We start from the raw sequence: 27,721 nt of genomic DNA, 5'->3' as shown, positions 1-27,721 counted from the left end.
CTGTCCACCTAACTATCCAAGGCCTTACCCACATGCAGGATAAATGTATTCACATGTAAAGTTTGCAATTTATTAGTTAAAAAATAACATCCTCGTGACAGTTTCTCTCGACCTCAAGGTCTATCTTGAAAGGGTGTCCATGGTGGAACTGATTCCCTTACAAGCATTTATGGGGAGACCTTATTGTATCTAGGCATGCTTCTTTATGTATACATCCATTCATACATCAATGCATTGAAGGTTTTATTACGTTTCCCTTGGCCTCGAGGGTTATGTTGTTGATGACCTTACAAGGGTTTATTGGGATATCTTGTTGCACCTATTCATGCTTCTTTATGTATGTCCATTCGTACACAGATGGATTGGCAAGGGTGGAAAATGGTGTTTGGTTCATCTAATGCATAGTGTATGATGACCTCCTTCACAAGGTGCATTGCTCGTTTTTTGACATGCCTTGATGTGGGTTCAGGATGTGGACCTCATGCATGAACCCTCCCTTAGTCTTAGATATTCCCCTAGTTTTAGTTCATTGCTAGCCACATAGGTGCTTACTAAGGCCATTGATAATGTAATGACCTCCTGCAAGGTTTACATTAGTATTGAAAAGCCTATTATTTTAATAATTCTTAAGAATGCATGATCCAATACTAAATACGTTTATGAATGTCTCTTTACTACTAGGCTTATGCAACATTATAAAAACCCTTGAGATGCTAATGAAGGTTGGAACTATCTGAATGGGCATATTTTTTATAGTAATCGCACTGTGTAGTTTTTGTGGAAAGTGGTTGTGCTCAAAGCCTACCATTGGTGGATTTTGTTTTGAAATTATGATTAAGTATTGATGTGTAACTTATAACAAGATTGTTGTTGTCCTAACTTAATAGACTATACTCTTTCACAATATCCTAACTTAATGGTCTATACTCTTCACAATATGTTTCAACATGAATGAAGTCCTTGAATCAGTTGTCTAGCTCTACATTGTCATGTACATGGTTAAGTTTCTCCATGTTCAATATAAGATGCTCTCATCACAACATATTTGGTATGATGGGGTGCTCGAGATGTTGGTGGGAGTATGTGGGCCCTCTAGGTTGGTGCTACAATTGTGCCGAGGATGGTCATTGGTCTAGGCATTGCAAGAACACGTGGTAATGATGTGAGTAGTAGGTCTATGTTGAGGTAAACTATCACAGTCATCCAAGGTTCTTGGTTATGTATAAGGTGCTTGAATAATTATGACTAGATCTTGTTGTTTTATTGATGGGGTCATTGGTGCAGGCGCAATGGAACTCAATCATGCTCATTCAAGGTCTTAATTGGTTGCTTTCAAAGTTGTATAGCTGAAGTCACAATTACAAAAGGTCAACTCAACATGTCTTTTTGTAAGAAGAAATTTATATGGGATTTAGTCTTACCTTCTAGATTTTTGTAGTTGATTTTTTAGGAGAAGGTGGCAATCTTGATGGATTAGAGCATCAACCTAGGGGTGCAAGTCATAGTCTATCTCCTAGCCGGATGATGAGATAGGAACGACAACCATTCTTATATCTTTATATGAAATTGTTGGATCTTTGAGGTGGCTAGGTGGAGTGCTAGTGAGAGTCCAATTTGTGACGTACATCACATAGATCATCTCCAAAGACACATGAGGGGAGTCCTAGCCAATTAGGTGATTCATTTAGTCTCATATATTATAGGATTGTTTTCTAGTATATATTAATATTTGAGCGTGATACTCTATACTTATTCTATAGAGGTTACACTTGTGAAATATAGTTACTTGCTTCATGTTTTGTAATTATTGCTTCATATGCATTACTATTTGATTCGTCTTCTTTTTATGTGCTATCCTTTCATTTGGGAAATGCTACATTGGACTAATTTTTTCAATGTTTGAACAGCATTCTGTGAGTGCCTTGGCTCTCTTTCTTACTCATTTTGTTTTGTAAAATTTTTCCCTTGAAATAGGATATAAATTTGAATAAGACATAAATAAAAATTCTCCATATAAGTTGTTTATAATTTTTTATATAATTATTATATTAATAAAATGTATTTTTAAAATATCCATCAACTAATGAATAATCTTATGAAGTGAAATACTTTGATTTCATATGATTCATACAAATTATTCTTTAAAATATCATTTGTATTATTTTTTCCTTTTAATAGATTATAGTTTTTTTTTTTTAATGAGAAACATCGCATGAGATGTATTGTTCCATAGAAAAAGGGCTTGCAAAGGCAAAAAACCATGAGAGGTGATAGGTCACATCGATCTATGACCACACATTTCTCTATTTATATCTAAGGAATCTCGAGCCACTAACCATTCCAATTTTAGCACTAACTTTATGCTTTGATCTAGGGAGTCTTGAGCCACTGAGCATTCCAATTTTAGCACACTTAACAATATGCTTTGATCCACTAGAAGCCTCTATCCAAATCTCTCTATTAGAATCCTACTCCCATGTTACTCTAGTCAAGGCTATATTGAATTATCATTTACATGAAAACAAACCATTTCTTGTCAAAGGATTTGATGAGATTCCAATATAATTTGCAAATATGCAAAGAGTCAGAATCCATAGCTTTAGATATCTCTACGAGATTGCTAAGCAGCCACCGTCAAAATAGACATTAAACGAAAGTAGGTGAATGGATTTGGGCTCTTGAGAGCATCTTTGAGTTAGTGCTATGTCAGTAGTTTGTTGGTATGTTCATCATAAGATTTAGGTTCACTTTTATAGCAACAAATTTATCTTAGTGCCCAATAAATGGATCATCATTGAAGGCATTCATTTTAGAAGTTTGCTAAAGCGCTCCTAGGCTAGCATGTATACATGATTGCACATAATGGTCCCATTCCATGGACCAATCAAATTGGTTACCTTCATTTTAGGTCCATGAAATGTAGAACATGGTGAATAATCTACCAAAAATGAAGGAATAATAAATACGTGAAGGATGCCTATATGGTAAGCCACATCGAGATGGTGGATATATGACCTATAAGGCTACACATTATAGAAATCCATTGGGATTCATGTATAGTGATGATGCAATATATGCAAACACACCATTATCAATATGTTTATGGATTTGTGTTTGAGGATGATACCACTCATAAAGTATTTGTCTACAACAGGGAGCTACAATAGCAATGTACCATAGAACCTGTTACAAGATGGAAGAAGAATGTGGTGACATTCTAAAAAGTAATGCATGGTTTTGGTAGATCCACCACCCCAAGGAATTAACATCATAGGTTTCATATGGGTCTACAAGCTTAAGCACAAAGTTGACAACATGAAAAATAGACACAAAGAAAGGTTGTTTACAAAAGGGTATGTTGTCATAATAAGAAGGCATATAGTTTAATGAGACTTTTATACAATCTCATGAATGAAGATACCATCTAATTGGTCCTTGCAAGAAGAGGTGTACATGAACATCAAGGTCTTATGCAAAGACACAAGGGAAGTTTGGTCTATACAAAAGGCTTTGTACATTCTTAAGAAAGCCTTAAGTGAATTGGTGGCCATTTTAGATAACAACAAACATAAGAAATGAATAGGTCCATAGAGTATATGTGATGGGTAGAGATAAAACAACTACTTTAAAATGCAGGACTTGGTTTCTTTTGCATTACATTTTAGACATTGAGGTACAACAAACTAAGGACGGTAGCTTTTAGTCAAAAAAGGTACACTGAAGCTACGTTGAGTAGTTCAAAACATTAGATGCCATTTTAGTCAATACGTGGATGGAGTTCATGCATAAGCTTAAGAGTTATCCATTTTAGGGGGTCCAGCTTTCTATCAACACGTGATAGGGAACTCCTGGTAGGGAACTTAATTTATTTGATGACATAAACATGGCTTGTCACCATTGTTGAATGAAATGAGCAAGATTTTGGATGCCTCTCTAGAGTACATCACACGTCATAATAAAATGCATCCTTCTCAAGGTAGTACCCTTGATGTCACGAGTATTGGAATGGAATATTGATGCATGGTTCCTCGATCGGTCCCCAATAGGTCTTCCTACTAGTATGCAATAATCATAAACCACCCCAAGGCTCTCAAAGTATGGTGGCAAGACTCTAAAATATCCATTCCACAAACTCTGAGTCTTCCATTTCAAAGCCATTCTTAGGCAATCTATTCTAGAGGATCTCATCTTGCTCAGATGGTCCACCTTACATCACCATCTGTCATCTTGAGATTTGCCAACTATGTTTTTAGATTAAGATGTGTGATCTTGCCCTCATAGAAGGAAATTAACCAGATCCACACATCAAATGCTTGATCAAAATTTTTGCTTGGGCAAACACTATATTCATCAAACATGCTATAAAGATGTGTATAGTTTTAGCCTCAAGCATCCTTCTCTACTTGTGTGGCTTTTTGTGCTAGAGAAGGCACTTTCCCATCAAGAGGTGTATAGTTTTAGCCTCAAGCATGCTTCTCTACTTGTGTGGCTTTTTGTGCTAGAGAAGGCCCAGAACTTCCATCCCACAAAGAGATTCTTGTGCTTGCATTTCTAGTTATGGAATTTATTGAAACTTTTATTGCAATTGCATTCTAGATGCGTCATCATTCTATTGGCATAATAAACGGGGTAGTCTAGGTGCAAATTTAGTTGCAAGATACCTAGATGCATTCATAGGTTTATGGAACATGTCTATGTTATCGAAAGATGGGTGCAACTTGCTTCTTGCATTTTTTATAGGCTACAGATTAGACTTAAGTCAATTGGAACTTCCTCTCTTTCTTAGTGAGATCGTGCGATGGTGCAGCTCCTCCTTAGGCAAAATCTTTGATAAATTGGTAGTAGAAGCTGACAAAACTAATAAACGAGTGAAGCTCGCATAAGTTACTTAGCTTGAGCATCTACTCGATGGCTTTGATCTTGGCAAATCCGACTACTTGGTTCAAGATGTTTGTGAATGAGATAAGGAATGGATCCGGTATGGTTTGAGCATCCAACTTCCAATAAACCACACGAACTCAAAGTTTTCCATTCTTTTTTTAGGAAGGTCAATGGTTCTGCAATCTCCCGTTCACCTTCCCAGTCCTCCATGAAATGTTCGAATTACAAGTTCTCCTACTCAAGAATTGCTTAGCTCAGGTCAACTATATAATTTGGAATAAGTCAATTTTCCATATCAAGAAGGTGTTCACTTCCATCATGCATGTCTCCGCCTTCTATGACAATCGATCATTGATTCTAATTCTTGGGACTTATATCCTCTAGGGAACTTGTTGGAATTGGTGTAAAATCCAAAACTCGTTTTTTTTAGTGTGGATGGTCAGTATCTTTGTACCTCAACCGTGTAGGACTTTGGCACTTTTAACCAAGGTCAGCCCAACAACAACAAGTAGGCATTTCCTTCCATGGCAATGGCAATAAAGCTTACTAAGTAATATAGTCCTCTGATGGTGATCACCACATCAGATAGCATACCTTAGGGAGCTACCAATCTTTAGTCTTCCAAACAAACTCAAAAGGGTAAGGGCTTTAGATTCTTCATCTTGAGCCTCTTCACTTGGTGCTGGAACATGATATTTACTTCTAATCCACCATCTACTAGTACTCCTTGAATGTTGTGCTTCTTGATTTTGATGATGATAATGGGTAGCACCTTGTCGACTACTAATGTCTCTATGACAAGCATTGTGGCCAAGGTCTCCATTTTTGCACATTCATTAGCAAAGAGCATGCAACAACAAGTGCCGTTTGAAGCAATTATTTTATGCTGACGACAACTGAAGCAATTGTTCTATGCTAATGATGATCTTGAGATCTTAAAAAAAGCCCACGCCTTTGAGCTATCATTTTTGTTTGGCCCCTCCTTTGGCTATTGTTGCGCGCTCGACAATGAAGTTGGTGTGAAGTTTGTTTGATAACAGTTGCTCGGTTTCGGAATCACGCTATCCTACATGCATTGCTTGGTGTAGGTCCTCTCTAGAGAGTTCTCAACACCTTCTGCAACTTCACTACAATTTCTACTAGGGAATGTAGGTTGAATGGGGTGTTGCTTCTATCTACTCCTACTAATTGATTTCTTTCATAACAAAGTTGTATCCTTGGTTACTTCGGGACAATCCCATGTAACTAGGTCACTATGTGAACTTGAGTTGGCAACGCTTCTATCACCTCAAATAGCCACTACTCAAAATTATTGGTGCGAAGGAAAAATTTGTTGTAGACATTTAACCATACCAAACTCTTGAGATCCAACTAGATCTTCACAAGGGATCTTATTGAAAACCTATACTATTAGTAAGCAACCTCACACCATGGTTTTATTAGTGGCTTACATTGAGGAGTAACATGAGATTTGCAAAGGCCCAAGGGGACAAGGGTATATAATTATACGCGCAACAACCTTTAGAGCGGCATTTAGTAGTGATCAGTTTTTGGATTGAGAGTGCTTCCAAAGTCATCAAGATGGGACCAAAATGAGGTGAATGAGTGATGTCATGCTCTCTAGGCATGAACTCGCTACTAGAATTCATAACCTACTCCTAAAGATTTGCACCAATTGCAATCCACGATGTGCATGTTCTCACCAATTAAGCTGTCCTATACGTGGATGGAGTATTAAACCATTGCAAAGAACATGACTACCGCACAAGCATCGAGAGAGCCGAAAGGTGTCAAAGATATGTAGCTCAAATGGAGAACCAAGAACAAGAAAGCCGAGCACCTATCTAGCAATTTGGTGTAGGCTATCTTCGAGACTAATCAAGCAAAACTTTCAAAGGCATAAATCGAGCAAGTACAAGCCAAAAGGAGGTTGGAAGCAACTTTGATTGGGGTTATGTGCATTCCGCCTAGAACCTAAATCAACTAAAGAACACAAGAATGAACCAGAAATGCAACTGTATTACTCGAGAAAGGCAACTAGAGGGAGGAAACCCTTAATAAAAGTTAGAAGTCCACAATGGGTAGCAAGCTAGCTACATGGAGAAGAGTGTATACACCCAAATGATGCATCTATTGCAATAGGATCTCGACTTCCTTTCTAAACCCCCTTTTGCTAGAGTGAGGAATCATTGATAGAGGCTCTCCATGTGAGAAAAAACCTCATTCACAAGTTGTCGACATTTGTCTCACCAACTCACCAACCCCTCAAAATCTAGCAACTAGGGTTGGTGCATAGATGAAGATTCACCCTGCATCTTGGAGATCCTATCAGTGAGTATATGGACTGAAAGATAAGCTCCTTTTCATATGAAGGAAGTAGGCAAACTTGATTGTAGGATTTTATAGTTGGTAGCCTCTAATTGGGATAGGTCTATGAAACCTCCCACAATCAAGGGGCTAATTCCTAAAAAGGAGGAAGTATGCAAGAAGTATGCAACATCCAAGAAGTTGAGCTTAATTGGAGAAATGCTCCTAGCTATCACTTCACATAGTCATGGAGTACCTACCATAATGTTAAGTGTGACCTAAATCAACATGATAGTCTATGTTTGACAAATTATGAGTTCCATCTATGGTGTCGGTCATATTTATTTCTCCTTCATACTTTCATTAGCTCATCTTGTCGGACCGTGTATGAATTAAGGATCTATTTATTGTACATTGACCATGTCCCTATGCAGAGGCTAGTGCATCATGGGCACTTAATTGACATTGATAAAGGGGATTCTTAGTTACGCACCACATCCATTCATGTTTCCCCGTCGTATAACAAAGATGCATAATGTCAATTTGTTTTGCCCCAATTAAAGTGGACATCAAAGCACTAGTTCAAAGAAAATTAGTCCTTACATCCAAGGGGTCTAGCGCAGTGGTTGAACATGTGTGTAAGTGTGGTGTGTGTGTGTATTCGATCGCCAGCCAGCCCCTGTGCCTACTGGTCTACTGGTCCAAGGCAGTCTGCCCCTACATAGGACTGAGTGAGCGATGAGTGGTGGTGAGGCTTATTGGAAGTTCAAATACAAACTAGGCATATTGTTACGTGGCTCGCATCCTGAACAATACAATCTACATCAATCACCCAAGAAATGAGCATAGAATGACCCATACGTCAAAAACAGACGAGGCAACTTACCATCAAATTGAGAGCCAGACAAGATAGCATTTGTAAAATTTGCTGCCCAAAAAACACAAAAGAGACAATTGCAGTCATATTGAGACACAAGAAGAAAGGCGCCTACACAAACTAAAAACTTAGTAAAAGCAAAATTCAATATTTAACCCAATATTCTCCTTAAGCTCTAATGTCAATGACTAAGTGATTCGACCAAGACAGAGAGCTACAAGTAATATACCATTTTTCAGATTGGCCTCTCGGAAAACAACACGGTCTGCCAGAGATCGCACCCTGCAAGACACACAGAAGTATGAATGCATATTTTGCTAGAATTACTTCAACGTCAAATTAATTCTCCGACTTTATAAGAATATGATACAACACAAAACCATTTGATACCACACCCAAATGCACATAAATGACTTGACATATTTGGTATAACAAATCTAAAGGTTCAAAACAAAATCAAGAGTCTCTAGATGACTCTATATGTTAGTGGGAAGTTATCCAAACAATGATCATTTTGTCTGTCCAAAGAAGGTCTCGCGGAAACATCCTTGATATGCTCAGCCATCTGGAAAACCCTATCCCCCAAGGATAAACAACAGGTTCAGCAACCAGTCTAGGCATTGCAGAACAGAGAAATTGTAGGCCACATATTTGGTCTTAACAATGGTTCTAGAGGAGCCTCACAATGGAGGGAGATCGTATCCAAGATGTCACCATATAAGGCCAAGGAGTATTTTTTCTCCATATATGGCCAAGGATTATTTTTTCTCCAGTTCACAATGGGAATCGCTTGGAGCCCAAGTGTATATGGGTTCAAGTTGGTCTTTTCAAGCCGTAGGTACCATGGTTCTATAGTGGACAACATGGACACCAAGCATCATGTGTCCTTGTTCTAGTCACCCTGCGACCCTTACGCCTTCCCAAGGAGTATAGGGATATCTTGTTGTTAAAGTCTAAAGACTCTACAGTAGAAACTCTGGTCTTCATGGATGACAAGCTCCCAAAGGTACTTAATTATGAAGGCTATAGAAGCTCTCTGCTCAAACATCATCTTGGAGACATTGAGTGGGCGGGATCTTCGTCAACATCTAGTGAAAGAGTATTAGTAATTTTGGGAAAATCCCAAGACTTAGGGAAAACGAAATGGGGAGAGAGGCTGTCCCAATTTAGGCGCCCTTTCTCATTTTCTTCTCATCCTTGCTGCCCATCTTCATCTTTGTTCAAGCACATCAATTTCGTAAATTTTGGGAAATCTCGTTTCCTTGATAGTGGCTCTTTGGTTTGTTAATTTAGAGAATGATCTATTGATTTGTTAATTTTGGGAATGATGCATATTATCTTATTTATTTCATTACTTCTATATTAATGAAAGAATGTGTCAAATGTTTTGTTAATTTTGAAAATGAGCTATATGTCAAATGTTGCAATATTATGATCCTACAAATATTATTGTACTTTTAACACCGACAATTCCATTTCAAGACCATTCAATACCTTTGTCATTCATCAGAACACAACTTCCAAATACCACATCTTGTCTCATTTGGGAATGCCACCAGCTCATTAGAAAAAGAAAGGCAATATGCTTAACTTCTTGGCAAAAACAAACACAACACCACATTGAGGTCATTATAGTATAATCCACACTGTTGACGACTACTACATCGTCCCATAGGCTTTCTTCTGCTTTCTCACGCACATTAGGTGGAACTTGATGGATATTGACTCAAATCAATGATGCATGTAGTGCCATTACTTTGATTATTCACACAACAAAATTCAAACTTGAAGAAGAAAGACAGCCGAGATATTCGACAAATCACACCACAAGATACTTCTATTCATCAACAACAAGAGCGCATCCCTACTGGGCTTGTTGCTCACTACAATATTGCTAGCCACAAAGGCTCTTGTCACGAAGACTCTGCCACAAAGGCTTCCCTCTACAACAACCACGAAAAACTGGCCTGATCAATACTAATAGACCTCTACACACCAACTGTTGATTCCGCCTCTTCAGTACGTAACCTTGCTGACCTTGGCTATGTCAAGAAGCCAAGAGGCAAACGTCCCTGCAGAAAACGTGGAGAGCGAACGACTCTCATCGCCCCCCTGAAGATCACCGAAGTGGAGGCGACCGCCCTGGAGAGTACTAAAGCAAGGCAATCACCTTCTACGTAGGTGATTGCATGCAAGAGGTCCACGTGGACTCTCAAGCCCTAACTATTCTCTAACCCCATGAGGATGAAGCTCGATTATCCTAACAATCCCCCCCTCAACCGAAATGAGGGAAGAGTTGATACTGAGAACAACATCAACCAAACATTCTTCCTTCAAACGCTTGCAAATAGACCCGCATCAAATATTGACTGCTCACAAAGAGCTACAACAACAATGACGAGAACACTCACAACATGCTCATAAAAAAGCATACACTCACAACAAATGTGCCTCAAAATAGCGTTCACAGAGAACTTAGTAGCTTAGAAAGAGCTAAAAATGTAGGACTTGTTCACAAAGAACATAAAATCCGACTGCTCACGAAAAGCATGTGTTCATCAGAAGGCCCCCAATCTTGATCCTTGAAAAGATTATCTTCAACCAACATAGTTGCTTCCTACTTGCTATCGACCACCAGTGCTTTGTCTTTACTATTCTCTGTCTCTAGAACCTCATCTCGTTTCTTTGCATAGCAGAACTTTTCTATATGATCATCTTTGCCAGAGTAGGAGCATTTGCGAGTGTCACAAGTAGCTCGCTTCTTCTTGTCATTGACCAAATAAGCTCTAGAATCATAGATGGTTGAACAATGACGTTTTTCCTCACTTAAGAGGATCCCCACACAGTCGAGGAACTCTAGATCATTATCAAGGCGCAAAATTCAAACTATATCACCAAACTGTTCCGTAGGCAAGCTTCTAAGCAAGATAGCCTTCTTTTCTTCATCCTCAACTCGCGCTTCAACATCACTCAACTGCCTCAGAAGAGCTTGCATGCAATTTAAAAATACCCCAAGTGTCTCTAACTCATCCATCTGGAGATCGAACAGATCCTGTTTCAAATTGAACTTTGAATGCTTCATCTGCACACCGAAGAGTCTCTAGCATCTTCCAATTGTTAGCAGCAGTAGTCTTCACATTGAGATGATGGAAGTATTTAGGACCAAGAGCTCGGCCTAGATAGCCCAAAGTCTTCTCATCTTTGGCCTCCCATACTGGTATATTCTTTGCATCATGAGCTCTCTCCTTCGGCTTCTTCTCTGTGCCTAAGACAACACTCCACAATCCTTTTTGCATAAGCAACAATCAAGTGGCCAACTGCCAGGACCAAAAATTCCTGCCGTTGAAGGTGACGAGGATAGCTCCTTCTTTATCTTTCTTGGATGACTCCATGTTCACAAACTCTCTAAAACCGGTATGGATTTAGATGTGCCAGGAAACATGCCTCTGCAAATAAATCTAGTGAAGACCGAACCCTCAAAGCCCTTCTAGTTCTTGGTGACACGACCCCAGCACTCCTGAAACCTCTGATCTACAAGCAAACACAAGAACACACCAAACGTGAGGAAACTGAGTAGGCTGCTCACCACCCAACCATGACATCTACGGGATGCGATCCCGAATCAGGAGATGTCCCCTCCGAGCCACGAGCCGAGCTACTGGCATGAACTCCCAACTAGATCCTAACCAGCCTGGTGTCCCATACCACCAAGTGGCGCTGTGAAGCCTGGGATCTGTTGCTAGGCCTTGGGCTACCCTATGATGCACGCGTGCGTACGCGACTCAATCCAGGATCAGACCTAGCACCTGGGAGCGAGACTTGCTCCCATCGGCTCTCTTAGAACTGGACCTCTGGGCCCCTTATATAGACTCGGACCCCAAGCGCCAAAAATAGCAAAGACCTCTAACTGATACGTACCCTCACCACTCAACCCGAGAATCAAGCCTGCCTAGCTCTAAGCCTCACCAAGCTACCTAAGCTAGTCTTGTGTACCCTGTACACGTCAGATACCAATCCGTGCACATCCACTTGGTCTCTTCACGTTCTTCGGAGCTGTTAGTACTTTCAAGCTCGGATATTTTGACATCTAGATCTTCAACAACCTCACCGGTCTCTCAAATCGATGGCTCTGATACCACTGATGGATATTGACTCAAATCAGTGATGCATGTAGTGCAATTACTTTGATTATTCACACAACTTCGACAAATCACACCACAAGATACTTCTATTCATCAACAGCAAGAGCGCATCCCTACTGGGCTTCTTGCTCACTACAATATTGCTAGCCACAAAGGCTCTTGTCACAAAGGCTCTGCCACAAAGGCTTCCCTCTACAACAACCACGAAAACTTGACCTGATCAATACTAATAGACCTCTACACATCGACTATTGGTTCCGCCTCTTCAATATGTAACCTTGCTGACCCTGGCTATGTCAAGAAGCCAAGAGGCAGACGTCCCTGCAAAAAACATGGAGAGCGAACGACTCTCATCGCCCCCCTGGAAATCATAGAAGTGGAGGCGACCGCCCTGGAGAGTACTAGAGCAAGGCAATCACCTTCTACGTAGGTGATTGCATGCAAGAGGTCCACATGGACACTCAAGCCCTAACTACTCTCTAACATCATGAGGATAAAGCCCGATTATCCTAACAGAACTTTGGCCTTCTTGGGCTTCTTCCCTCCTGTCAATGCCCAACTCATACTCTTGAGTCAGCTTGCTTCCTATGCCCAATGCATAGGAACTTCTCCCAACAATTTGCATACTTCCACCTGGAGGCTCGGTTGCATTCTTCTTACATAAACACAATGCCCAATGTTATATCACAACTGAGAAACTGTCATGAAGTATTTAAGGCACCATGTATAAGATCACCATACTCATGCTTTCTAAGTTTCGAAGACACAGTGCTAACGATCCCATGGTACCTATGCTTTCTTCAACATTTCCCTACACTTTTCAACAAGACTTGGCATGTGCCAAGAGGGTTAACCCCGGTTAACCAAGATGTGCCAACTTCGGTTGGAGAGACTTGGCTATAATTAGGGCGCCTCGACCCTTGGTCAAAGCTCCTTAATTATAATCAAGAGTGTTGACTCCGGTCAACAAGAGAATAAATATATATTTTTATATTTGTTTAGGTGTGCACATGTATTCAGTGGGGACGCCCACCGTGACTAGAATTAGTCCACAGTGTGTTATTTGCATGCAAAGCGCTAACAATTAATGGGTGCCATGGTGGTGCACTTTAATTAATTGTTGCAAGTACTAGGAAGAGTTATTTCTCTTAAGCGCTACGGGAGCCTAACAAGCATCTAGGAGGCGGTTCGTGTGACCAAGTGCTTTGAAGACTCCAAAATGGCCCTTAGTGGCATGTAATAGACTTAGTCTAGATTTTAGACAAGTGGCATGTTGCCAATTTGAAATGAGCTTGAAACTCTTGTAATGAAGGGATTTGAGGGTATCAGACAGCTCTACGCTGAACTTTTGTAACAGATTCTCTTCAAGTAATAAAATACCTTCGGGGGGGTCCAGCGCGACATGTTGTCCTGGGCCCTAGTGTCTCTGTTGAGAGAGAGAGAGAGAGGGAGAGCAAAAGGGGAAGTGTGCTTGCTGTCTTTTACGAAGGAGGTTCGTAGTGAATCAAAGAGAAATTGATGTCTTTCAAAGAGCGTGAGGGATTTCATTGGTATCAGAGCACAGCTATACTGTCTTCTTAGACAGTGACGATCCAAGGAGTTGATGTGTGACTCTGCTGAAAAATTAACGGAAAAGAAAGAGGCGCTGCTGTAGTTTTACGACGGTACAGCTGGTGTTTTCGTTGTTTGAAGAGGACGAGTCTACAAGGGTCTCGTTGCTGATCTCTTCCACAGAGAAACAGAGCACTGCTGTTAATTGTGAGGAAGGAGAATACGCCGGCGATAACTGATACGATAGGCATCGTATGCAGACGAGGAGCAGACGATTGCTTGACGCTCAGGGCGGAGGGCTAGGGGGGATTACTGATGCTGTCACACGGGCACACATGGTCCCCACGTAGGACGTAGTGTAGCATGGCGTTCGCGTGACGAGTAGCGACGAGGTTCGTAGGCTCCGTCAACCATTTCGTTGCGCAGGGTGCCGGCGCGACGCTGCCAAGGTCTAAAACCTTTGGTTGTTGCTGACGTGGCCAGGGTAGGAGTACACGTGGCTTGCACAGGCACTGGTGTGGCAGCCAAGCAGCAAACGACGTGGCAGACAGCTCAGCAGATCTGACACGTGTCACACAGGCAATCAGACAAATTGACATGGCAAGTTGCTGATGTGGCATGCAGGCCTGAAGGGTGCTGACGTGGCAGTACATGTGGCAGCCAGATCAGATGCTGATGTGGCACTGACACATGGCAGACAGGTGGCTGATGTGGCAGGCCCTGGGTTTTATCTAGCCTAACCTTGGTTAGTGGACTGGTTAGAGGTCCAGTAAGTTGACCCAACCAGACCAGTCTGGTCACTGTAACTAGACTGTGACCAGTCCAGTTAGTCTAGTTGCAGACTAACCAGACCAGAACCAGTCAGTCTGGTTAGAGTAACTAGCCAGTTACTCCATCTGGTTACTGTTCTTTCCCACCAAAAAAAAAAAAGGGACAGTTGCAGACACTGTTTCTGCTAGCAGCTTTCACCTGCCTGTCAGACTTTTACTGTCAGAAAAGCAGCAGAAAAGCAGAGAAAACAGAGAAAGCAGACTTCTACTGTCAGAAAAGCAGCAGAAAAGCAGAGAAAAGCAGAGAAATCAGAGATTTGCAGAAAAATAAAATGCATGCCTTTGTACACTGGGAAGATAAATCAGATGCTTCTGAGTGCTTTTTGCAGTAGCCAGAAAAAGGGCAATACAATTGTTGATGCTTTAGCAATTTTGTGGGTTTATGCTTTGAATTGATAGCCCAATTACTAGCACAAGTTGTGAATGCAAGACACCTCTTGTTGAGGTATTTTTCTGTCGGAAAAGCAAAGGTAGTTGTGCATCAGTTACCTACCCGGTGTGTGAAAAATTTGCAGATCTCAGAATATGGATCAATCACCTATCCAATGGGATTCACAAGATAGGGATGTACATCCAAGACAGAGAAGTGTGCAGCAAACTCAACAAGAATTTGAACAGATGGTACGTGCTCGTATGCAAGAGATGGAAAATCTCAGAAAAGATCCAAGGGCTCAGCATTTGTTTCAAGCAGAAGCTATGCCTAATATAGCATATGACGTGCCAATGCCAGAGGCACACTCTCGCATACAACCAAAAAGAGAGAGATCTCATAGAGCAGGAAGAGATCAAGGCATCATCACCGATCTCCTAGTCCATCACCGTCTACCTCGAGTTCGACTTCTGTATCTTCTTCTTCCTTATCAGATAAACCATCCAGGAAAAGAAGGACACACAAGAAGTCTAGGAAGAGAAAGTCTTCCAGAGAAACCAAGGAATTTAAAGAGGGAGGTAAATCTGTCAAGTTTATGACCTACAATGGACAATATGGTCATACAGACAAAGCATTGCAATTCATCAGGCAGTTTGATGCTGCATTCGGCACAGAAAAGTTTTCAGAATCCTCCAAGTTAAGAATGGTCAGTTTGCACTTGACAGCGACAGCTAGTGCATGGTGGAGTGCACAGACCACAGATGGGTCAGCCCCAAGGAAGTGGAAGGACTTCAAGAAAGCCTTCTACCAGCAGTTTATGCCTAAACAGTTTAGAGACCATGTTCTTCAAGATTGGGACAGTTTGCATATGGATGCAGGAGATACAGTGGATGTGTACAACCAAAAGTTTTGGGATGCTTATTTGCAGGTTGCACCTTTCAAAAAGATCTCCAAAGGGACCCAAATGAGAAAGTACAGAGCAGGTCTCACTCCAAGAATTCAGGCAGTAGTGAATGCTTTGGGGGCAAAGAACATTCAAGACCTTATGCATTCATCTTCAGTAGCTAGTCTTGTGCCGTTACAAGATCCATCTACAGTGCTATCCTTGCATGCAGGACGTGCTGATAGAAAGAAAACTGATTTTTCAAAATCAGAAAAGAAAGAGTACCCCAAGGTTGAAAAGAAAGGGTTTCAGCCTCAGAAGCCGAGGGGTACTCAGTTTTCAAAGGTTTATAAAGCAAATCTCTATTCACCCCTGAACAGATAGCTGAATTCCATAGAGATGGGAAATGCTTCAAGTGCGGCAAAGAGGGGCATGTGGCTGCCCAGTGCCCAGAAAAGCCTTCAACTTCGAAGGGAAAAGAGGCAGAGAAGCCACGAGGACCGCAAAAGCCAATGGCAGGAGGAATTCCTGACATACTGGGTCATGTTTCAAACCCACAGGAACGAGAATTGTTGCTATCTTGGGGAAAAGTCAGAGATCAGCAAGCGCTGATTTTATTTGATCCAGGGGCTACTGATAATTTCATATCAGAGGACCTAGCCCTGAGGCTGGGAATAAAGACGGAGGAGTTGGGTAGGGCTTTGGATGCTGATCAGATGTTCTATGGGAATCCTGTGCCAGTCACTCCCTTGATAGGGAAGCTCCGTCTTCATGTACAAAGTTATGTGGATCAGGAAGACTTCTTCATTTCTCCACTGAAACATCATGATGTAGTCTTGGGAATGCCTTGGTTTCATCGCAAGGCAGTGAAGTTGACTAATCCTGAAAGAGTGTTGGAGTTTGTGCATAGGGGGAAAAATCAGCGTTTAGTTGCCAGGAATAAAGGGGACACTATCCCCATTGTATCTGATGTTACATGTGGTAAAGCAATAAAGTCTACAATTTCTGCGTACATGGTTTTTGTAAAAGAAAAAGAGAATGATATGCATGCTGAAATGAATGATGCAGACAAAGATAAGTTTCAGTTTCTTGTAAACTTTAAAAATTGCTTTTCCAATGTTTTGCCAGGGGAGTTACCCCCAGAGAGACCAGAAGATCATCAGATAGAGTTAATGCCTGGTAGTGAGCCACCAAACAGACCACCTTATAGAGTCAGTGCGACTCAGAGAGAGGAGATTATGGCTCAGGTACAGGACTTGCTGTCCAAAGGATTGATTCAGCCCAGCTCGTCTCCTTTTTGTTCCCCTGTATTGCTAGTACAGAAGAAAGATGGTTCATTCCGTATGTGCGTCGATTATCGCGCACTGAACAAAATGACCATCAAGAATAGATTCCCTATTCCGCACATTGATGATGTGCTGGATTAGTTAAATGGAGCTTCAGTTTTCAGCAGGATAGACTTAAAGAGTGGCTATCACCAAGTGAGGATACAACCTCAGGATGTGCACAAGACAGCATTCCGCACTACATTCGGGTTGTATGAATACTTAGTGATGCCTTTTGGGTTGACAAATGCTCTAGCCACATTCAATAGAATGATGGATAGCATCTTCCGAAAGTACAGGCATTTCACTAGTACTTTCTTTGATGATATCTTAGTCTTTTCAAAGACAGAAGAAGAGCACAGGGAACATCTTGCTATAGTGTTTCAAGAACTGAGAAATCATCAGCTCTATGCAAACAGCAAGAAAAGTGAATTCTTCTTGGAAGAAATCCATTATCTGGGGCATATAATATCCAAGAATGGGATACAGATGGATCCAGCAAAGATCCGTGCCATTCAGGAATGGCCAGAGCTGAAAACTGTGCATGCAGTTCGAAGTTTCCTAGGCCTGTGTTCTTACTACAGAAGGTTCATCAGGCATTTTGCTGATATCGCAACTCCATTACATGAACTTACTAAGAAAAATGCAGCCTTCACATGGGGAATATCACAGAAGAAAGCATTCAATATACTCAAGGAGAAGTTGACTACAGAGCCTATTCTTGTAGTCCCGGATCTTTATCAATCTTTTGATGTTGATTGCGATGCTTGTGGAGAATGTGTTGGGGCTGCATTGCATCAGAATGGTCATGCAGTAGCAAGAGACTTCGGGATGCAGAAAGATATCTAGGAATCTATGAGAAAGAGTTATTGGCTGTAATTCATGCCATCCATACATGGAAGCACTATCTTTTGGGTGCAGATTTTACTGTTAAGACAGATCACCAAAGTCTGAGGTACTTTTTGACTCAGACGAAGCTTTCCGAGAAGCATATGAAATGGGCAAACATGCTGTCAATGTATCATTTTCAGATTGTCCATACCCCAGGAATTCGGAACAGAGTGGCAGATGCCTTGTCCCAAAGACCCCAGGTCAATAATGTGACTATTGCTTATCATCAGGACCTAGAAGGCATGAGGGAGCAATATGCTCGTGATGCAGATTTTGGTGAAATTTTACAGCAAACGCAAGAGGGGCAATCCACCAGTCACTATTCCCTGAAAGATGGGTATCTGATGAAAGATGATTGCCTATGCATCACCTAGGAGATGAGGAAAAAGATTTTGGAGGAATGCCATGCACCTCCCTATGCTGGACATAGAGGAATTACAGCAACAACTCTAGCACTAGAGAGGTATTTCTTTTGGCCAGGGATGCGGAAAGATATACATCAGTTTGTTACTGAATGCCTTACCTGTCAGAAAGTGAAGTATGATAGACGGAAGGCACCCGGCCTACTTATGCCTCTTCCCGTCCCTCAGGCACCATGGGAAAGTATTACAATGGACTTTATTTTTGATTTGCCAAGATCAAAGTCAGGGAATGATGGGATTTGGACTATCATTGATAGATTCAGCAAGCAAGCTCATTTCATTCCGGTTCACAAAACCATAAAGGCAGATCATATGGCTAAGCTTTTCATGGTACAGATTTTTAAGCATCATGGTATGCCTAAGTCCATTGTTAATGATCGAGATCCCAGAATGACCAGTCTATTCTGGAGAGCTTTATTTGATAACATGGGGACGAATCTGAATTTTTCTTCTTCTTTCCATCCCCAGACAGATGTTCAAAGTGAAGTAGCAAATTCTACAGTTTTGGATATGCTGAAATGCTACGTGGGTGACCAAAGTTCAGACTGGGAAAAGTACCTACCGTTGGTAGAGTTTGCTTACAATAATACAGTACATAGCTCTACAGGGAAAGCCCCTTTTGAGGTCATATATGGGAAGGTGATTTTGCCACCTATATTGAGGACCAAAGATGAGATATTTGCAGCTGATCAGTTTGTGAGAGACCTCCAGACAGCTTACAGTAAAGTCCGGACAGCAATCGAAAGGTCTCAAGAGAAACATAAAAGAGCTGAAGATAAGCATAGGAGACGATCTCAAGGAAGGGGACTGGGTACTTTTGAAGTTTGAAAAAGCTAGGCTCCGCAAGTTTAAAGGCAAACAGAAAGTGTATGCAAAGTTATCTCCTAGATACTATGGCCCTTTCAGGGTTACGGAAAGAATAAATGAGGTTGCATACAGGTTAGCATTGCCAAAGCATTGGAGGATTCACAATGCATTCCATGTGAGTCTTCTAAAGAAATTCCAGGGACCAGAGCCTACAGAACCAGTATCAGAGGATCCACCAGAAGTGGATGAGCTGGAGGAGGTCCTTCAGCCAGAGCAAATTGTGTACCATACTGTACGTAAAGGCCCTCAGGGTAAGGAGTTTTACAGATATCTTGTAAAATTCAAGAATTATACGGCATTAGATGTCAAGTGGATGGACGAAGACATGTTATCCGACCATCCACAGCTTTTGGATGTTTACAAGGAAGCTTTTCAGTTGAGGTCAACTGAATAGAAGCCGAGGGGATGTCACCACAATGTAAATATCCTAAGTCAAAGTACAATTGACCATTTATTTGATCATAATTAAATAGTTTTATATGTGTTAATTATGGTCAAAGAGTTCTTTTAATGGTCAAAGGATTGACTACAGTCAAAGATACTTGACTCTAGTCAAGTAAACCTGACTTCGGTCAAGGAGACTTGGTTTATTACCAAGAGGGTTAACTGCGGTTAACCAGAGAACTACAGAGCTGACTACGGTCAGAGAGTGTTGACTTCGGTCAACAAGACTTGGCATGCGCCAAGAGGGTTAACCCCGGTTAACCAAGATGTGCCAACTTCGGTTGGAGAGACTTAGCTATAATTAAGGCGCCTCGACCCTTGGTCAAAGCTCCTTAATTATAATCAAGAGTGTTGACTCCTGTCAACAAGAGAATAAATATATATTTTTATATTTGTTTAGGTGTGCACATGTATTCAGTGGGGACGCCCACCGAGACTAGAATTAGTCCACAATGTGTTATTTGCATGCAAAGCGCTAACAATTAATGGGTGCCATGGTGGTGCGCTTTAATTAATTGTTGTAGGTACTAGGAAGAGTTATTTTTCCTAAGCGCTACGGGAGCCTAACAAGCATCTAGGAGGCGGTTCGTGTGACCAAGTGCTTTGAAGACTCCAGAATGGCTCTTAGTGGCATGTAATAGACTTAGTCTAGATTTTAGACAAGTGGCATGTTGCCAATTTGAAATGAGCTTGAAGCTCTTGTAATGAAGGGATTTTCACGTTTTGAATTAGAGGGTATCAGACAGCTCTACGCTGAACTTTTGTAACAGATTCTCTTCAAGTAATAAAATACCTTCGGGGGGGTCCAGCCCGACATGTTGTCCTGGGCCCTAGTGTCTCTGTTGAGAGAGAGAGAGAGGGAGAGCAAAAGGGGAAGTGTGCTTGCTGTCTTTTACGAAGGAGGTTCGTAGTGAATCAAAGAGAAATTGCTGTCTTTCAAAGAGCGTGAGGGATTTCACCGCTGACGTTTGAGGAGTTGGGTCCATTACTGCTACAGGAGGAAGCTCGGGAGAAGCTCTACAACAAGGACAAAGACGACAAGGCGATGCTGGCGAAGGATTCCGCTGGCGAAGGAAAGGGCAAGCCTAACGGTGGCAAGTCCAAGAAAGACGACGAGGGGACTTCTAAGAGGAAGCAGAAGAAGAAGTGCTTCTACTGTGATACGCCAAGAGATTTTGCAAAGGACTGCAGAAAGAAAAAGGCGGATCAGAAAAACAAAAAGGAGTCTGACACAGATTCAGAGGGAGAGGCCAAAGCAAATGTGGTAATCAAAGAGTTGTTCCTGGTGACATCACCAAGTATTACCGAGGTCAAATATGTTGATCCAGAAATCACAGTGAGGATGTCTGACATAGAGATGTGGGTCGACGAGGAGTCAGATGCCTTTGTGAAGGTGAAGGACAGCATGAAGCGCTTGGTACCTTCCAGGTGTGTGGCTGTGGACACTAACACGAGGGTGGATTCCATGGAGGGCCCTGGGGTCTCATGGTCAGATGGATGCTGGAGTTCAGAAGGGGACAGTACAGGATTACACAGGCGCTTAGTGGGTGCCTCAATGAGAGTTTGCTTTCAGGGCGAACATTCAAGCAGTACAACAGTCTGGTATGTATTTGATATTTTGCATTTGAGCCTTTATAGCATGCTGTGGAGAGACTCTGCTCTTCATTTGTCTCAGGTCATACGAGATTGGAAGGAATTGGCCTTCTTCGAAGGCAAAAGGGGAAATATTGGTGCTTCTTCAAATCTCGGACGCAGATTGCTTGAAGGTGATGGACAAAGAGTACTGAAGCCAAAAGAGTACCTGCTTGAGAACTCAGCGAGAGTTCATGGTCCAGGTTATCTGGAAATATTCATTCGTTGCAGACCTTGCCAAAGGAAGGATGGGTTGAAACAAACCCTCAGAGCATGGTGCCTGGAAGACTCTAGGTTGTTCACTCATTATGAGGGGGACAACTGGAAGATCGTGATGGCTGGATTGCTCAAGTTCGAAGGCGGGAACGTGACTGAAGGAGGTGGTGCCAGGTGGTGCTACCAGAGATGGACTTGTGTATCAAGATGGTGTGCGGAAGCGGAACCAGACCTGGTGGAGCAGATGCCACTGGATGAAAAGCCAGGAAAAGATTTCGACATCGAAGAGTTCCAGAGGACTACGACCAGGTAGTTACTGGAGCATCTTCATCGACGTGTTGGCATTGGGCCGAGATGTGTCGGTGAGAGGGGGTGTTGGAAGGGTCACCTCCCCATCTGTAAGCCCCCAAATGAGGAGAGCGTGGGGGAGGGAAACCTAGGGCAGAAGATGCCCAGAGAAGAGAGAGAGATGGGGCTGCCACATGGGCAGCACCTCACAAGAAAAGAAAACCTTGTGCAGGAAAGATGGCAGGGGCATGTAGCCCTGGATCTGGCCTGGCAAGACAAAGCTTCATGGCAGGCGTACGGACTGCAACAGATCCCCATGAAAGGTGCGATGACTCAGCAGGATGTATGGGGCAGTACGGCGCAGGACACGTGGCTGGAAAGAGCCTGGCAGAGGGCAGAACCAGCAGGCCTGGTGGAGCAGCAAATTGGACTGCTAGTGGGCAGTGGCATGCCTTATATAGGCTGGGCTCCTGCCTAGATTGGAGGGCCGAAAGCCCTAGAAGTGTGGGCCAAAGGGCCCTAGTTTTGTGAGCCCTTAAAGGGCTGTTTTGGGGCAGACTGGTCGGCCCAAACAGACCAGCCAGTCGGCCCATTTAGGGCTGGCTGGTCGGTTAGTTCAAGGGGACCTTGGGGCCTATAAAAGGAGAGGCTTGTGGCCTCATTTCTCATCCAGCAAGTCAGCACACAGAGGAGCACAAGGAGCAGCAGAAGCCTGATCTTTGGGCTTACATCCAGGAGGCAAAGCAGGGCCAGAGTTACTGCAGACTGAGCTCACTTGGGGCTGAGCCTAGGCTGTCTAACTAGGGCAGCAAGGTGCTGAGATCTTTGGACGGAAAGTCTACTTACGCTCGAGGTGGAGCACGCGGGCTCGAGTCTAGAAATATCCAGCAAATAGGAGAAGGACCTTGTGGTAAGATCAGAGGACCACACCATTGGTGGGACTCTGGATCTATCTCTCTTGTATTGTGTCCATAGTTTTTGGACGGAAATATATATTTTGGTGGTTTCTCTATCCGGCTGGTTCATTGTCTATTGATGAGTCTGCACATCTATTGAATGCACTTACGTAAAGAAGTTTATGATTCCACACCCACACCACACAATGTGTGAGCTCCTGGGCATTACTATAAGTCTTCCGCTGTGTGTACCCTCTGTTGGGTATTTTCTAACATGATGCTAGAGTTAACCTGCTCAGAGCATTTGCAACTACATTGTGTAGTCCTAGAATGTAGTCGAGGTAATCCGAAACTGACCTACTCCTAAGAATGTTCATGATGTCCGCTCTTTTCTCGGATTGGCAAACTTCTACCATACAAAGTTTTCCGAAATCACAGCTCCTATGTCCGAATTATTGAAAAGCACAGCAGTTTTTCAGTGAATTCCCGAAACAGAGTATACCACTGTAAGAAATCCTAGATTTACTATATTTAGAAATGTGCTAAGGAACAGAAAGGAGACTGAAATAGCAGAGAACAACGAATATTTGTATTGCTTACAAGGAAAGCACTTTCTAAAGACACATCTATGTGGAGTGTTAGTGCATGGAATTAAGTTCTTTGCAAATATATGGATTGATTCCTTGCATCTACATGATAGCAATCAAGTTATCTCTAGTGTGTCATCCATACAGTTGGGCCTCTCTTATATAGAGAGTGAAGAGTCACACGTAAAAAGGTGTGTACTCCAAAGTGTACGTGCATGAAGAGGTGTGTACCCCTTGTGAAGGATGTGACCCTTGATGAGAGGGTACATTACAATAGGAGTGTGTCTTCCATAGAATGTTTCTTGTGAAGGGTTGTGCCTCATAGGAAGTGTCCCGTCGAAAGGGCATACTCTTCCACAAGTGTCCATTCATCAAACCATCCATAAGTCTAAGATATAGAGAAAGGAATACATCACAAATCGTGACAAAAAGCAGTTTTCATATCTAGTTAATGCACTTGCCACTGATGATGGGCTGCAATAGCAATGACACACCTGATGGTAGTAATGCATGAAGTAGGTGCAAATAACTCCTCAAAATCAATGTCTTGCTGCTGAGCATAACCTTTTACAACAAGACTTGTAGTGGTCACCACTGCCATCAGCCTTCCTCTTGAGTTTACATACCCTAGCAAAGTTGCCTTTAGGCAAATTCACACAACTCCCAAATGTCATTGTGATGAATTGAGTCTAACTCAGATTTCATAGCTTCCATCCAATCCTTGCTATCAAAGGCATCCTCGTACACAATGGCTCTTCATTGCAAGCTATAGCAATAAAAGCAACCTCCACTAAGTGTCCTTGCATGTGACGAGAAGCTGCTCTTGTGAGGCCAGACAAAGGCTCAGCTTGTTTGCTGCCCTTTAATGTATCTAACAGCCATCTAGAGGCTATTTTGTGTTGCCTTATAACAGCCCTCTCTTCGGTCACTGCTTGATCTGTAGTAGACTGATAATTGTGGGGGAATTCTGGCTGAAAATTACAATCTTTTTGTGGCTAAGCACCTGCTAGTGACTAAGATGGAGCCTGCACATAGTTATCAAAGTCTAAAATAATGACATGGGTCCACCCCTCATTGCAGAAATTAGCTCTCCACATCCTCTCACAAGATTGCACCTTAAGTCCAACTGAAAGGATATGGAGCATTTGCGCAAACATACACACCAAAACAAACAAAAAAGTTTTGTTGTGTCCTCAAAGTCCAACCTTTACAAATATTAAATATAGCATATAGTCTTGACAAGTGATTTTTCACACTTACTGTCAAGCTGAGCATGGAGCAGCTCAATAGGATGGCATATAGGAATGCCAATCTATGTCTCCTTGAGAAGTATAGATCTCGATTAAGCAAAGGCCAAAGGAAGAGAGTACTCTAGGAGCACGTGCTGCTCATTTTCTATCTCATTGTAGGTCATATTTTGCAGATTCTTGCGTCTATTGGAATCCTGGGTCTTGCCCACCTACCCCTTTCCACCTCTAGGTCATGGGAGCTGGTCATGCCAGACAGACTAAAAGTCTTTTTATAATTGATAGACTTTATATATTGAAATTGTTTATACAATATTTCACATACTTGATATATTATGTGTTTCACATGAATAGATAGAATTTCTAAGTGAAACTCCTATCAAAATTACAAAACTATATATTCTGAAGCTGTAAGTAACAGTATTCCAACATGCAAAGAGACATGATGCATTGTGTGCCAAGAGGTGGTTTTAAGACAAATGTCGACGCCCTACCAGTTTCACCCCTCCGTGTCTTAAGAAACGGTTCCAAAAGTCAAGCATGTTCTCATGTTGTAAGTAGGTAGACACATATATGCTTGATAGAGTGTGCGCAAGCGCGCTGTGGAAACATCTCCAAACGCATGTGGATTCAAGTGACCTTGTATACCTCAAAATGCATAGCGACGTTCATCTTTTCAATTTTGTGTAAGGCATCGACATTTAACTTAAGAATTTGTAGAAAATATCACTAAATACATTTTCCAAATATCCAAGCTCCCACACGTAGAAGAGGTCGAGGTTACCAGCTCGTATTTTGCAAATTTGCACCCTGGAAACCAGCGAAAGTTACCGTGCTGCTATCCAAGTTAGCACCCTCCAGATTGATTCGCCTGCAGTCACAGGCTGTCACATAATTGCATCACGAAGTATTAAAATTACTGTCATTCTATGAAATTCTATGTGCTTGCTACCATTCCCAATAATAGTGGCTGGTAACATACCTGCAAAAACTGCCCCTTTCAAATCTTTTCCAGACAAATCCGCAGCCCGCATATCAGCGTGATCATAACTCTGCAAGCGATGGGCATTACACAAAAAGAAAAAAGACGCCATTGCTGGGCCGAATGGAAAAAGATGCTTCTTCGAAGAACCCACACTTACGAGAAAGTCAGCTAGAGCTGGCGGTGGGGAGGAGAACAAAGCTGAACCAAAGGCGATTGCGGCCGAAGCAGCGAGACAGAATTTCCCGCAATCAGGCAAGGTGGTTGGGATTTGAAGGCATTTCAAAGAGCCAGGGGTTTTCTGGGGTACAAGAGAGAGGGATCGGACAGTAAGAGGAGGCCTAGTCGAAGACATTGCCAAACACTTTGCCTCCATGGTTATCATACTTCATAGCCAAGGATCAAAATGTGGCCATATTTATTAGATTGAATTCACTCTAATCACCATTCACAAACGTCTCTAGGGGCACAATGCACTACAAAATCCTGTGCGGACCGAAAAAAAACCAGTTGCCAGCACCACCCACGTCACGCAGCTGAGCCCACTTTCGCAGTTTCCTACACCTTGCACAGCTTGGGGGGGAGACCACCCATCAAATTCTCTCCTAGACAAGGAAATGGCATGTGGAAGACTTCCATGTGTGAAGTATGGTTCCCCTCTTCTGAGTCCATGGGCGAACGTTTGTGAATCCTATTGTCCACACCTTGTTGGGCATGGGAGGCCAAGACAAGAAAAACCTTTTGAATGGCTTGTGAAAGTATGCCCTTGTTTCGAGTCCATGGGCACACATTTGTGGATCCTATCTTATTCATCTCGGGCCCTTGCACCCATCCATGGGCAACAAGGGCATGGGTCGATGTGTTCGCCATTCGTAGATTTGGTACACAAAATGGGAGCACCCATATAGCTAGGCAACCTCAACCCCGCCCATACGAAAAATGCACTAATGAAGGGATTTGAACCCCTGCCATCCAATAGAAAGAGTGCCATGTATGGTTGCTTATTATGTTTGTCTTTTTGTCCACACAATGCATGCCCCCTCTCTTGCATGAGCAGGCACGTGGTGGTATATAGCCGTCCTCATTGTACCACCTTTTGGTGCAACCGCCCACTTTACCGATTTTTGTACTACCTAGGTCTTTGGAAATTTTAATCCCAATCATCGAAACGACACCCTTGAAAACAATCCATAAGTCGCTTTTGGAGTTTTCATCTTACATTAGGTCCTCAAGGTGAACAAGAGAGATCAAGCTGTCAACATTTGTGCCTCTTGGTCAAGGAGAAATTTTGTGGGCATTAAACAAGCAACTAATTATTTCTCTATCATCCATAGAAGCAAAATATAAAGCTCTCCATCTGGTGAGCTGCCAAGGGGTGTCATAGATAAATTCTCTATTTCTCCTTATGGAAAGATGAGTTGGCCCTCATATCTCCAAGAAATAAGATGTAGTCATCAATTGAGTATCTTTTTTAATCCCAGGTATGATCAATAAAGCTTCTACAATTTGATGTTGGAAGACAATGTATGTTGACTATGTTATAACCTTGGGCATTATTTGAGACTTTTGTGATCCTAGATTTGATGTATCTAAGCCATTGAGGCATGTATGCAAATTGTATCTCTTATGAAAGTGCAAGGCCCAAGACTTGAATCCAAGAGGAGCATAAAGGTGCAATTGAACAATACTAGTTTCTTGTAAGCAAATAATATATGAATTCATCAAGCTAGTGGTGCTTTTGATTTCTAAGATTCATATCTGGGGAAAGATCTTGTTATCAAAGTTGATATGAGGATAGTATTTCGAGTTCGTGTTTCAAAGTCCAATGTATTTATGTCCGATGTCATGTTTGTTTTCAATCTTTGCCACAAATTCCTTCTCGAAGTTTACGAGCAATACCATCTATACTAGATTTTCAGGTTGTACCATATGACCTATGAAATACTTTTCTCAGCGTGTATCCTGAGAACAAGAATGATATTTCTTAAGAAAACAGAACAAGAATGATTTGTGAGGCTTGCTTGCTTCCCTGAAAACTTGGCGTACTTGACCCGCCATCGCTTTGCCTCCTCCAGTGGGTGGA

At 42.1% G+C, this 27,721-nt stretch overlaps 1 pseudogene across 1 annotated transcript in view; it reads right to left on the bottom strand.

Annotated features, from left to right (window-relative positions):
• The window catches only part of LOC147886641 (uncharacterized), a 54,187-nt pseudogene extending 28,069 nt beyond the window's left edge, over positions 1-26,118 (bottom strand). The window contains exons 1-5 of the transcript XR_015543335.1: positions 25,799-26,118; positions 25,639-25,708; positions 25,441-25,540; positions 8,295-8,347; positions 8,075-8,116 (exon numbers count right to left, since the gene is read on the bottom strand). The product of XR_015543335.1 is annotated as an uncharacterized LOC147886641 (transcript). The remainder of the gene's footprint in view (positions 1-8,074; positions 8,117-8,294; positions 8,348-25,440; positions 25,541-25,638; positions 25,709-25,798) is intronic.
• Positions 26,119-27,721: the final 1,603 nt, after the last annotated feature.

This window comes from Dipteris shenzhenensis, chromosome 24 (assembly GCF_047967505.1).
Source record: "Dipteris shenzhenensis isolate YYH24624 ecotype China chromosome 24, Dip_SZ_1.0, whole genome shotgun sequence".
Classification (NCBI taxonomy): Eukaryota; Viridiplantae; Streptophyta; class Polypodiopsida; order Gleicheniales; family Dipteridaceae; genus Dipteris; species Dipteris shenzhenensis.
This window is presented reverse-complemented; position numbering and strand designations above follow the sequence as displayed.